At 42.2% G+C, this 15,023-nt stretch overlaps 1 protein-coding gene across 15 annotated transcripts in view; it reads right to left on the reverse strand.

Annotated features, from left to right (window-relative positions):
• atp2b2 (ATPase plasma membrane Ca2+ transporting 2) overlaps positions 1 to 15,023 on the reverse strand; it is a 118,138-nt gene that overhangs the window by 83,446 nt on the left and 19,669 nt on the right. For 8 of the 15 annotated variants that reach the window (XM_085777547.1, XM_085777554.1, XM_085777545.1 and 5 more), the window contains exon 1: positions 476 to 732. The exons of 6 other annotated variants lie outside the window; for them this stretch is intronic. The gene's annotated coding sequence lies outside the window, so the exon portion shown is untranslated. Of the gene's footprint in view, positions 1 to 475; positions 733 to 15,023 lie in introns of those variants that run through there. One more of the 15 variants, XM_085777537.1, reaches the window with a different exon arrangement.

Genomic DNA, 15,023 nt, shown 5'->3' on the forward strand with positions numbered 1-15,023 from the left:
AAAGAAAGAGCACTACTTTCTACTTCGATGCAGTACCCCATCACAACAGCCTAATGATTATCATGTACTCGCACAAATGAGACTGTGTGAAACTTGAACTGGCACGCTCTCAAAGAAAAGGATGCTCACAGTCTGGAGCCTTAGATAGATGCACACGTATCAAATAGATTGCAAGACATGACTTCATTCTGCAGGAGAATTATTCTCCCTCTCTGACTGAACACCTGCCTGTCACCCCCTCGTCTGCCGACACGGGGCTTCAATTTTACCCATGTTGTGCGTAACCCACTACAAACAACAGACTGGCATGATGTTAATGAGTACAGGTGGTATTCTGCCTCTAAACATGCAGGTGATTTGCACCGAAAAGAGTAAAAAAAGACAAAAAAGAAAAGAAAAAGCGGTAAAGAAAAACAGCAAACACTCACACACTGTTCTGTCTTTCACATTTCACACAAGGACAGTGTATACTTACATGGCAGCAAGGTTGTCACCACCATCACCGTGACGTGGAAATCCTCCCCCCCAAAAAAATGATGCAGCAGCAGCAGCAGACTAACCACTAACCACTAACCACTAACCACCACGGTGCCGTTCGGTATGTGTGTGTGTGTGTGTGCGTGTATGTGTGAGTGAGTGTAGGTGTGCGTGTGTGTGTAGAGACTCGCTAAGCTGCACTCTCACTGCTCCTGCCTCAGCTGGGGCTGTCTCAATGCACAGCCTGTACCATGTCGGCAGGCAGCAGGGGTGGACTGGACGTGTGTGGGTGTGGGTGTGTGTGCGGGTGCTTCTATCTTTGTGAGGACTGAGAGTGAGGACAGTTTGGGAAAAGTGAGGACATTTCCGTCCTCGCAAGTTCAAAGCGGTGTTGGGGAGGGTTGGTGCTGGTTAGAATTAGGTTTAGGTTAAGGAGTTTGACAGAAAGCTGGGGTTTGGCATTTTGTTGCAGTGGTTCGAGGTCGTGGTAAGGGAACGCATTAGGTCGATGAATGTCCGCTCTAAAATAGAAGTACAAGTATCTGTGTGTGTGTCTGTGTGTGTGTGCTGTTCTTCTCTTGACAGGGGGATCACAATAGACGGCTGGGAAGATAAATTGATGAAGAGGGAGGGAGAAGAGAGGAGGAAGGGTTGGAGGAAGATGGAAACAGATGTGGCAGTCAATCCTTGTCCACATCTTTCTTCCTCTGTAGCTTCCTCTCACTCCCTGTCTTTGACATTCAGCCCCCCAGAGCAGAGCGGAGCAGAAGGTCCGCTGCAGACGCGCTCGCAACCTCATTTCAGAAATGGCTTTAGAAGGAAAAGAGATGGAGACAAAAAAAAAATGGAGAGAAACAGGGGAAGACAGAGGGAATAGATACAAAGAAGAGAAGCACTGGAGCAAGAGAGGGAGGGATAGACAAGAGGTCAGAAATAACAGAGCGATTGAGAGGAAACTGGAGAGACGAGTCAGAGAGAAGGATGAAAGATGTAGAGGTTAAGAAGGAGCAAGTGCATGAGTGAAAAACAGAGAGGGAAGAGGAGGGGAGGGTAACATTCAAGGACACGCATCCTTGTCAGTCTCAGTCTCATCTTATGCAGGCTAGGATTCCCATAACACACATACACACTCGCACAGCAGACATGATGGCTGCAGGACATAATGCTTGTGTGTGTGTGTGTGTGTGTGTGTGTGTGTGTGTGTGTGTGTGTGTGTGTGTGTGTCTGGCTCATCCTACAGTGACACACACTCACACACCTGTCTATCCAGCAAGCCGGCCACGGCAGGAGAGGATAACAGCTTTTGCGTCAGGTTGCCGTCACGTCACTATCTCACATCCCATCCTGTCACAACTCTCAACTATTTTTCTCTGTGTTTTGTCTTTTTTTTTCTTCCTCTCTCTCACTGTGTAATAAACTTGCAGTGATGCTGAGCCTCAGGAGCATTATGTAAATATCAGATGCTGGACACCACTTGTGGCATCCACCCCCCCCCCCCACCTTAGGTTAACTCCAATAATATGAATACATGTAACGCAGCATGTACTGACATATCCGCAATATCACAGAGGCAAATCTTGCTGATGGAAAGACGCCAAGGTTTGTTATAAAAGTCACTAGACAGGCAGTGCGTTATGAAAAATCAGTTACGACCAAAACCAATAATGGACATAGACCAAGGACAAATAAATGAAGTAATGCATGAATAAATAAATGATCAATATAAACATGCAACATAGCTTCTTTTTTTTAATCACACGTTACATAAACAACATGAGCAGTGTACAGCAGCTGCCACAGAAGCTGCAGTAATGCAGGTGAAGACAGGTGCAATGGAATAATGCTGCTGTTTGCCAAGTCTAAACTAGAGCTAGAATATTGTGACCAAATAACTCAATTTATACAACAATTAGTTCCGACCGGTTCCGACCGAGTAATTTGATTGGACAAGAGACATTCCATGAGTGCTGATATACAGTAGGTCTATAACAGCACTGGGACTTTTTATAGACATTATCACTCTGCTGTTCAGCTGGACAGGAGCTAAGTCAGAGCCACGCTCCCCATCTCTCCACTGCTACAGATAGAAACAGACCTGAAAATTAAAATCCGGACCTGACATGGTCCGTCTAATTGGCGATAATTCTCAGCCTAAACACGGCTGGGAAAAAAAAATTGCTGCGGCGGCAACTACGTTTTAACGGCGATGTGTCTTTTGATATGAGTGTTAGCTGTTGTTAGCCACGTAGCTCAGCTACTTATCTGAGCGGGTGTGAATCACACCCGTGCTGATATACAGTAACAGCACTCCCTCTCATGTGATATTGCTTAAAGGGACAACGAGGAGTTTCAAAGTTTTTGTTTAGTACAGAAGTCAATGGATGTATGGATGAATGGATGGAAAACTGTCACAATACTGGGGACAACAAGGTGTATGTGGAGTACACCACTGATAGGACCTCTTATCTTGGTCAAGATATGGAAAGGGAGAATTTCTGAATAGGGAAGACTTACAGAGAGAGGGAAAGAACGGGAGGAAAAAGGAGAAAGAGAGAGACAGAGGGGGAGCAGTGATGGGGATCAGAAACAGGGCCTGAATATCAATGCAGCACGTCTGAGAGATTTCAGGGCTGCAGTGCACCAAAACCTGGGAGAAAGAGCAACAATAATATCATAGGCTGCCAGAAGTGCAACTACCAACAGAGCCAGGAACCCCCCCCCCCCCAATACAAGGTGATCACTGCTCCACTCACATGCATCGTACAACATCATGAGATTCCCTTCATTTGGATTTCCTTTTTATGACTTCACCTGAGAACTTGACTGATGAGGTTTTCACCTCAGATGCAGGTGTACAGTCTCCTCACTGAAAAGTGCAGCCGACACAACACCACACCTCCGTCTTTACTGGAAAAAAATAAATTTGTCTCATTAATGGGAAAGTCAGTTTCTCCTCATGATAATCCTGCAGCTAGACCAGTTTTAGGACAACACTGCAGGCATGTCCCACTACAGAAAACACACACACAAATTTCACTTCAGAGAGATTCATGTCATCTGTCTTAATTAAATGACAGTCATTCAAGAAGCCTATTAGACACATTAGTATAATGCTCCTCATCCTCTTTGTCCTTCTCTTTATAAATGGCCTCTTCACTCCCTCCCATAAAAGATCCATTTCCATCCAGATGAAATCTGTTAACCCATAAAGTGCCGTGTTTACCTCGGGTCAATCAGACATCTCATATCCTGGTCACTAGCACCAGCCAATAACCATTAGCCTTATTAATTGCGGAAGCTTGAGGCCATCTCCTGAGTGCTGTAGTAAAATAAGACCATGCACTGTGTCTGCGGACACACACACACACACACACACACACACACACACACACACACACACACAAGCATGCAGTAATGAGATGACTCCCAAAGGTCTCTAACCTTTCTCTGGGAGAGGTCACCATCGCACACACTCTGTCTAATCTAATATATTACTCACACGCTGCATGTCTGCACTTCCTTGCAGCAGTAGTCTCAGACAGTTATGAAGAGTGAAAGACCAGTGCCAGTTCTACATTTGTTTAGAGTCCGGTCCGGTGCCTGTTTTACCAAACCTCCGAGATGCAAGCTGTAACTGCAACATTTCTCTCACACTCATTCTGAGACGTATCACTAGTGACTGATACATGAGCGTGTGAGGGCGCAGAAGAACATTTATCGCCGCTTTGTGCAACAGGCCTGTGACACGTGAAGGCTTGATCATTTTCAAATGATAATCTGAGAGTGTGATGCTTTATTCCAAACTGAACACAAATCATAGGAAGGATATGGAAGGAATCAAAATCCATGTGTGTTGTTGAGCATAACAAACAGAATCTAACAGTAAGCTCCCTCAAAACTGAGCTATCCTCGGCACCGACAATCCCTACAGGATGCAAACTACTTCCTCTACGTGATTTATTGCATCTTTTCTATGTAAATCACTAATCCAATCATATTTTTCACTGCCATTCTCTAACCTGCGCGGCGGTATCGGTCTGATTTGTGCTCCACCACCAGCCATCCTCCACAATACCTTTTGATGAGCTATATATGTACTATAAAAAATAATTATTAGAATAAATAAAAAGATAAATAGCCTTAACTGTTCACCAAAGACCGTATTTGGTAACACTTTATTTTAAGGGGTCCTTGTTCCTGTGTATCTACCTAATTAATTACAGTGTAATTACCTATGTAACCGTATGTAATAACATGTACTTACATTGTAAATACATAGTGTATTTTGGTGTACTTACAGGTCCTTGTTACACTTGTAATAAGAAATGCTTGTGCAAAGAGAGAGGCCACTTTGGCATTTCTTATTACAAGTGTAACAAGGACCTGTAAGTACACCAAAATACACTATGTATTTACAATACATGTTATTACATATGGTTATTTCATTTACTATAGGTAGCTTTCACCACCATCTATCAAAGCACCATCAATCCAATCAGGGCTGCAACTAAATGTTTATTTTTCTCTTGATTATATTAATTATTGTTTGATTTACTTTATTATAACATAAAGACAAACAAAAACATGAAATTTCCCATTTTTCTTGAAAAAATATGAATGATTGATCAATCATCTTTAGAGGTGTCGACTGAAAACCTAATGGTACGTTCAAACCTAAAGGGTTGGGAGCGTCGGCGGCGGTGAGCGTTGTGATGTGAGTGTCCAGAGCGTCAAACTGAAGTTGAGAGAAGCTCAACTTTATGTAATGAGGAGCGTCGCTGCCGAAGCAGCAGCCAATTGCAGACTGGGATTCTCACAGCGAGAGAAACTGAGAGAGTCTGAATGGACACATCATCCGCAGCGCTGCTTGAAAGTCCCGCCCCTTTGGCCGCTAGAGCTGGCAGGCGGCGAGATGCCAGTGACCATGGCGTCTGCAGACGTTAAAGATGCTTTGGATGTGAACGTACAGTAAGAGCACCAACCCACCCACACCTGGATGTATTTCCCATTTGTTCTGACAGAAGGAAATCAACCAACCAATCAATCCACATAATCTGGGTATTTAATATGTAGGCATAAATCTGTGACTCATACAATCACAACCAGCATGGCAGGCAATAACAACTCTCATTCCATCCTGTTTTCCTCTGTTAGACCTTTCTGCACTGCTGTGTCTCTTTCCTCTCCTTTCAGTCCTTGTTCCAAGAGTGATGGAAAGCTTCATCTGACTCCCCAAGGACAGCCATAAGCCATAAGACTAATGGAAACACACACACACACACACACACACACACACACACACACTCACACACACATACAAGAAAGTCGCACAAAAACCATCACACCTACATCCACGTACACACGCCGACACACAGAGCCAGCAGACGGGGAGACATTGTCCGCGACAGGGCGAACTCAGTCAAATTCTCCTCAGCGAGGCTTCCTGAATACCAAACCAAGAGGCAAGGGTAGGCTAAGGAGAAGCGGCATTACGAGATGACAGATGGCGCCGGAAGAACATAAAACAGCGGCAGATACTCACTCCGACTTTTTCTACTGAGGGTGTACCCTTGGTTGTCAAATATAGGAGTTCTGTCAGAATTATGAAGTTAAAAATTGCCAGTACATAAGGACCAGCGCCGTGCAACTTGTTGTGTGAGCATCACATCCCTGCTCCCAGTCCCATGGGACCCGGCCCTCTCTCTGGTGCTTCTGCTGCTCTTGCTCTTATCCAACTGTCCTCAGACTATGTAGTCTATTAGTAAATGAACTAATTAAGCTTCCTAATGCATTAATCAGTTAATATTTCTGTCAGTAGACTTGTATTCATTGACTGTACAATTGGATTTAAACTTGTAGCCACAGTGCACACAGAGAAGCACAACAATGTAATGTAAACACATTTCATTTCAATGATTTTGAACACTATATGCTAATGATATGTTCTTACGCTCTACTGGTTGTCTGCATTTCTAGATACTTGAAGGAGAAATATTTTTCCTTGAATGTCCACTGTCCTGTTAATATTCTGTTTCTTGTCTTGTCTTCTTCTGTTTGACTTGTTGAGCGGAGATCCACTTGTTCTTAGAGGTTAGAAAAGAGGATGATTTTCTTTTTTTTCCAGAGCAGGTTGAAAGTCTAATTACAGGCCCACAATTGTTGCAGGGGAAAGCCATCATCACCTTTCTGGTGGTGGTCATTGTTCCTCATTGGCTGACCCCTGGGAGCAGCGCTACACATTGTTGTACTGATAATCTAACAAAGCTGCCTGCCTCTGATTCAGTGAGGTGCAGACGAGAAAAGCTGGGTGTCCAAAGCCATTAATCTACTTGAGCTTCCTCATTTTTTTCTTTCTTAATTTATCTCCTCTCCCTCCCTCACTCCTTCTCCCTCTCTCTCCCTGTCTCGGACTCTGTCTCTCTCGACAGATACACTCCCTCCTAAATAGCCATATATTCAGTTCTTATTCCCCCATTTCCAGGGGAAATTAATGCCTGGTCGAGATGAGGTGTGAGGATTAAACTGTGGCAGAGGATTAATCACTCCTGCATGCCTGTAAGCTGGACAATTCCAGATAGTTTATAAAAAGACTGGAACATGAATAGATACAGCCAACTGTGATTGAATATAGTTCATTCTCAGTTGAATACAATACACTTTCCAGCAAGACTGCACATGTATTTAAATACATTTTGTGGCTTTTGTACATTACTTTCCGCAACAGGAGTAATTGCATAATTTCCTCATTAAATAAATATTAAACCAGAGAGATCACAAGGATATCAACACGCATAAAACTAAGCCCTGGGGCTTCTTGGAAGAACCTTGTGCTGCTTGGGAAAAAAAACAAAACAGCCAACTCTTTGTTTAAAGGTAACAGGTGAGAGGTAATGCAAAGCAGCTATGCAAAACAGTTACATTCAGGGGCACCCCAGTGGCTCACCTGGTAGATCACAAAACAGGCTCAGTCACCAGTCCCCAATCCTAACCCCAACCTGATCAACCACCAGCCCTCTGTAGCATCCCTTCCCTCCTGTAATAGTATCTTAAATTAAAATTTAAATTAAATTAAAACATGCATGTATACACACAGCTCTGTTCAGCCCAGGCTTTCTGAGCCTTCGGCAGAAGGGGAACTGAATGGACTCCGAACACACTACGATAAACAGTCAATATTGTTACAAAGGCTGTCAGTTTAGCTGGAGGCAAGGAACATCCAATTAGTAAACACCAGGCAGAGTAAATTCTTAGTCACTTCCTTCATCATAGGAAAAAATAAACCCGCAAGTATATGCCTTCAGCTGAACCTCTCCACCTACACAATATCATATAGAAATCTATAGAAAGCAGCACGTTCATCTTTAACCCTTCAGTGATTGCTGGACGTCCTTCAACACCTCCAGTAAAGGAGCTTCCATCCAAATACTTCACTAATTTTACCAAAGTTTAAGTAATATCTCTCTCTAAAAAAGGAGAACAAATGATTATTTTATTGCTAATTTATTTTCCATTCACTGCTGTCATGTGAATATTAGGAGCTGGTTAATCAGCAGCTGGAGGCATTAACTGTTCAGTTGAGTGCCTTCTCGGAAGAAGAGCAATAACATGATGGTGTAAAAGAAAAGCACCAATCAAATTTGAAAAAATGTAGTGTCTAAAATATGGGATGATTTATGTTGGTTTCATACTTCAATTTAAGGAATTAAAAGTCTCATTAACACTCCACAGATATCTGATCAGTGGACTTTGCTTCCTGTGCATCATAATCCCTTTACTAAGCCGGTTTTCATTGTATTTGTAACAGTTTGCTTTGGTCAATAAACCAACTCTGACATCTGACCATCTGACTACCCAAACACCTCTTGTAGAAAACATGATTCTTTCACTTTTTATCTGTCACCATCTTTGGGTTTTCAACTGTTAAACAACAACTACATGCAAACCAGTTATCTTCGTGTTTTGTGCTAATTAGCAAATGTTAGCATCCTGGCATCTAAGACAATGCACATAGCAAACATTGTACCTGGCTAACATCAGCATCATAATGGTGAGCAGCATGTTAGCACGGGGATGCTATGAGCCTTACAAAGGCTAGCGTCAGAGTGTCTAGTAGGCTATGACTTAAGTCCTGGCCAGTGAGACAAAGTTTGCCTTAATTGTCTTGGAAAATGAGAACTTCATCTCCTGTGCTGGGAACCACGCCAATGGCAGACAACATTTTAAAAGTAAACACATGCTTTATTTATGAGGAGACGTGTCTTGAAAATAATGTATTTAAATTAGAAGCTGTTGTTTAACTGACACCAGAGTGGTTGAAGTTTGTTTTAATGGAGAACAGCATCTCTAGAGTGTCCTAATGCTGCACACAGATGACAGCCAGGAGGTTTGAAAGAGTATTGTTCAGTGCAGGCAGAGTACAACAATTTGGAAATGCCTCAACCTGCCTGTCCAATACAATTAACAGGAGAACTCACTGTGTTCACTATCCATGAATATAAACACTAATGCACTTTCACACTTCAAACTCCATCTAAAATTAGTTGTTGCTTTAAAGTAAGGGGAACTTTTCAAGGATCTTTTTTTTTCCTAAGCAGCCAATTAATCAGAGCCAAGTTACGCTGAACGATTGCCAGCATCAGGACAGGACAGCAGAGGCAGAGAAGAAGAGGGAGAGGGAGAGAAGACAAGACAAGACAGGAGTGCTGACAGAGAGGCAGTCCTGTCCTCTACAGTCTCTTACCTTGAATGAGAAAGAAGCTGGAGACAGATTATCTGGAGAAGACAAGTCCAACACGCCCAATGCTTGTCAGATGCTTACAGTATTGTCTATTAGTCTATTGGTTGCTGTCCGTCATTGTGCCTGAGCCAATACCACCTCACACTCAGAGACCATCTGCGTGTTTTTCAGATCTTCCCAGCCCTTGAAATGAATGTAGAAGTAAATCAAAGGCAGTTGACAAGATAGCTCGGGATCGATCGATCAATTATCCGCTCGGCTGATTATTAGATGCAATATTCAGCGTTGTTCTGCTTATCAGAGGCACAATCCCTATTTTTTTTTTTTTTTTTAAGTGATAAACAACATGGATTTTAAAATGTGCTACCTTGGCTCTGATGCATCCTCCTGTTGCCTGTCTGTAGTCTGGGGCAGTGTCCCGCCCACAGCAACATCTGATTGGTTACATATCGTAAGTAACAGCCTATCATCTGAAGGCCTGTGGGTAAACAGTCAGGACACAGACGTGTGTCAAAGGTCAACACCACAACCATCTACACTGAAGAGCCCCACATCATGTGTTGAAACTCACTGCTAAACTAAAGTAACTACGTAGATGAGGAGCATCCAAAATACTGAGCGTGACATGTAAGCCCCTTATAAACAGAGATGCCACTGCACTATGTTGCCATTGAGTAGATCCCTCATTATTCCGCCTTTGCTTGTTTACACTGAACCAAACAAAGCTGACACGATTACACCCCTGCATGTGACTTTAGATAGCATGGCATGTATAACACTGTTTCCCCTATAGGTTTACTGCTTTTGGGTAGTTGGCTTTGTATTTGAGTTTTTAGAGGAATTTATAACAAGAAAAAAAAGAAAAAAGAAAAGAAATAAAAATCTTATGTAAATAGTTGTTACCCCGTCTCTTCTCCTTATTTGTTTATTTATTTTTGGTGGAATGGGGGTGGGGGGGTGGGGCGCCCCTTCCCCTAAGGCAATGGAGAAACACAGATATGCAAATAAGATCTTCTTTTTACACCCTGTGGCCCTAAAGCTTTGACCATGCCAATGAGACAAGGGACAGTGCAGAACAGTGAAGAGATGAGAAGAAGAGGAGGATAGACTGTAGGAAGGAGGGAGGTAATCTCCAGCGAGGAGCAACTACATTGTGCTCTGACCTCTGGCACCATTTAAGTACACACGCACATGCACACACACATACACATACACACACATAGATTGGTGTCCTGCTGGGTAAGCACTCTACAGAGTCATTAATACCACTTCTCACCGCAGTCACTTCTGCAGCCTTACAGTACAGGACATGCCTTTAATGCTGCTGCTAAGTGTGTGATCACACATCCTCTATATGTGTACATGCATATCTGATAGATTATTTGTGTCACTTCTGTTGCCATGAATTGAACAACCTTTAGGTCTGTCTGAGTGTGTCTCTCTTCAAACATCTTGTGGTTGAGTGGATGCTGCATGTAAGAAGAAAGTGCCTGAATAAGACTGTTCACCTATATGCTGAGAGACTATATTAAACTAAATATTTTAAAATATTTCCATCAGTGTTATTAGTCAGTATTGCATTCAGCTGCTGATACCCTCTGTATTAACTTTTAGTGCAGAAAACTGTGACATTTAGACAACCATTGCTGCAGTCCTGAGTGGCATTGTTCTTCCTCTCGATAATGGTGCAATTGTCCAGTCATTTAGTAAAGGCCTTGTATAAAAGAAAATGTCATGTATGTCAAAGCTGTGCAAAATCAAGACCCTCTGCTGTATTACAGTCCACGTTCATAGATTATTAGCCATTACATTATTATTTCTTCAATATCAAGCCTATTACATGCATATGGGCATTTGGGCTATGTACAGTGTGTATCTTTCTCTTTCCTTTTGTACTGTTCCTGTGCTTGACACATTCCACTGGTAAAAGATTTCCTGCCCTCAAAAAGTTCTTGTTGCTATGCAACTGATCTGCCTGGCACTGAGAATAATGCTAGCTTACATAGGCTACACAGAGTACAACCCTACACACACACACACACACACACACACACGCACCAAGCAGCTCTTAGCCTACATCCTGTGCTTGTTAAAAAAGATTGGGCTATTAAGCTAGCATGAACAAAACATCTTTAATCTGTTTTTTTTTTTTTGGGGGGGGACTAAATAAGCCTTTTGCATTACAGCTCTTTTCACTCCCTCCTGGTAAGTGCTCTAACATTTAGACAGGGGAGAGCAAAACCTATTACTTAGAAATACAAACTGGTACATTACAAAATGCCAGTGATGTTTCTAATTTACATATTTCACACTGACCCAATTAAACATGCATAAACATACCATGAGTATCAGTATTGGTATTTAACAATAATATAATACAAATTGTATTATAATAAATACAAAAGTATTTTACTAAATTCAATTCAAGCACAGCAGGTTAACAGTTCAAATAATTCTGACACTGTTGTAATTATACTTTCATCCACAACAACAACTTTGCAACACTCAATAAATTGTTAAAGCACAAAGCAATTGCTGGTATTAGGACAGGTGACAATGACATTTTCTAACAAAAGACTACAATTCATTTTGCTATTTGCTTACAAAATAAAGTGTTTCTTTTGACTGGTTTTATCAGAGTTCTAATTTGAGTGTTTTTCCACCAAAATCACAGTTTGAACAAGAACAAGAGAGTCACACTCTAACAGTAATTTCAAACAATACCATGTTTGACTATGCTAATCCGTCAAGCTAAACTCCTTACAAGACAACAAGGACGTTTTAATGCTTTTGTGTACAGTGCAACACATTTCTGATCCTCATGATCTCTTTGTTATGACAGACAGTCCTGGGCCGAGCAGGGGGACAGGGACACACAGAGACAGAGACAAATCTGGTGAAAAGGACGGATAGAGGCAGGGGGGGAAAGAAGGGAGGCGGGTAATCTTAAATTATACCTTGAAGGAAGTAATCAGACAAGAGCCTCAATCCTTTTAAGTAATAAAATTTATCACTCCGTCATTAGCCATTTCTATTCTAATGGAAGTCCTCAAGACGACACTCCAAAAACTGCAGCTGGAGAGGACCTGTCCCTGATCTAACACCTTAATATAATGTATTCCCTTTCAGTTCTTCTGTGACATCTGCTAGTTTAAAAAAAGTCCTCCCTCATCTACATCCTGCAATTTTGATACTAAAGCTAATGTCTTCATGAATCAAAACTGTTGGCGGACATGGACTCGCACGGTGAATGTACATACGTGGACATGGACATGGACATGTACGTGAGCAACATAAGAAAAGTCTCAGTAATGGTGACAAAAGGTTGCAAATGAGGGGAGATTAGCCTCTAAAACCCTTGAAGGGAGGCGAGGAGAGTCAGATTAGGTGACCAGGAAGTGTGTGATGAAGAGTGATGGAGGGAAGAGGCTGGTTTGGGAATGGTGGGCCGACAGTCTGGGCTGCATGTTAAACCAGAGCTGCCTGGTTTGAGTGGCATTACGCAAATAATACAGACCGGCTCTAACCCAGAACAGACGGGAAAAACAAATACACACACACACACGTGTATGCGCACATGTAGCTACAGCGCGCACACACACTCTCCCACAGTGCTTCTTTCAGCCTCTATCTCACACACTCACATACAGTGAAAACAACTTGCTTACTCACTCACTGGCTTGCTACTGCAGAGCTTTAGCCCATCTCTCTCACGGTCACACCAAGGGCACCCACTCCCTTGTAACAGTACAGCGCAGCTCATCACACAGAGGAGAGAGGAGAGGAGAGGAGAGGAGAGGAGAGGAGAGGAGGTTGTCTGTTATATGGTGATTATTACATGCATAATGGGAAAAATGAGCACCATAAAAATACAGATGGGTGAGATGGCAGAAAACAGGCAAATGACGAAAACTACAAAAACGATACTATGACAGTAGGGAAGGAACAGGCAGAGAAAGTATTAAAAAAGAGGGGAAGGAATGTGGTAAAAGGCAGTGAATCTTTCTCAGGACGTTGCTGGGTAATGGCGATGAGATGTTAATGTGGCTGCTGGTGATGCACTGCAGCAAACTGAGGAAAGAAGGAGAAAGAGAAGAACGAGCAAGAGCAGGTGGTAGAGGACGTGAGTAGACATGGGGAAGATTAGAGGGAGAGGGAAGTGAGAATAGAGAAAGAATAGAGGATGAAGAGGGAGAAAAGAAAAAGGAGATAAAGATGGGGAAAGAGAAAGGGGAGAAGATGTGAACTTTGATAAGGCTGATGATGCAGCAGGACGACGCCTGCATAAACTGATACTGATGTCTCTGATGAATCTATAATGATGCTATTAGGACTGGATTTCAAGGCCGGCACTGTGTTTCCAACCAAAGCAACTTTGATTTTCACACAAAGCAGAATTATAGACTCCCATCCATCTTCTGGGGATACTTAAATTGTTTGCAATGGCTCCTGTGTGCTCACATTCGCATATTAATCTGCTGCATGAAATTCATTTAAACCTCAAACACACATACTGGGACTTCATAATGAATGTATTAAGTATGTCTCAAATGGCGTGCTTCCAAGCCACATGCCATGTACTTGCAACATTGTCAGCGTGATTCCAGCTAGTAAACTGTTCCCGCCCCCATTACTACTGCTCACTGTCCAATTAAACAAAAATGCTCAAACAATCTTCAAAAAAGGAAAAAGCTTGACACAGAGCTTCCTACATGAACACATCTTTGATCTTACAGTTTAACTAGTGCTGAACCAGCAAAGCAGCAAATCATCTCACATGTGGTTGTTCTCCAAAGACTGACAAAACTGAGAGAGAGAAAAAAAAACAAAGATGGAACTGAGGAAAAGGCAGATCAGAAGGAAAGTGAAAAACGTAACCATTACCATGGGCTAAAACACTTCTGAAGAAAACTGCCATGTGCCAGCTAAACTCTGAACACAGTGCACATATATGACAACCCCCGCTTCTCAATGGGGAATATGAATAATCCCGAGAAAGCAACACAGTGTCATAAGTTGTTTCATCTCTTTGATGAAAAGTCAGCATGCAGCCCAGTCTTCAGTGTGTTAGGCGTGTTACTCTCTGTATTAAAAAAGTATTATGAAATATCCGACAAAGCACCCAAACTGGAGTAAAGCCGCCACAAGAATCAGGTGAACTGTGTCCTTTGTTAGGTAAGACACTGATGATTACTGCTTTAATGATTCCATCATTAATACTGTCAAATGCAAGTTAATTTATTAAACATTTGACATGAAGCCTTAAGTGGTATTTAGCTTCTTATCATTTAGCTACAAACATCTGGTGAGCTCCTTCATGAGAGCTTCACCTTACCTATGGTGTCTAGATAGTTATGTAATTTAATTTACCAGCAGAGTCACACAGTCTGAGTCCTGTCTGGTCTGAAAACGTATCCCTTGGATTTAGTGGTACTTATAAGGGCCAGAAATTGAATTCCGCGTAATGAAGACAACACTATCAATAATATACATCATTCGAAAGCAGTGAGTGTCCCATTGCGTGACACATCATTCATGACCTCATAAAACCAGCACATCATTTCATACCTCAACGAACAGCCCCCACAATACTTCAAAAGAATGCACACCACCCTCTAACATCATGTCTATATTTATCTTTAGTGTAGCAAGTACAGTGCAGATAATATGGGGCACATTCAGCTTACTGGATGGTGGATTCAAGTCTGGCCCAAAGCAAGCCAGACTCTTCATTCACAGCTTTTTGTGTGAGAATGACATAAGATGTAAAGTCTTTGTATCATGTATTACTCACATAAAACATGAATGA

This window comes from Trachurus japonicus, chromosome 5, assembly GCF_045865225.1.
Source record: "Trachurus japonicus isolate A0001 chromosome 5, Traja_1.0".
NCBI classification, from domain to species: Eukaryota; Metazoa; Chordata; class Actinopteri; order Carangiformes; family Carangidae; genus Trachurus; species Trachurus japonicus.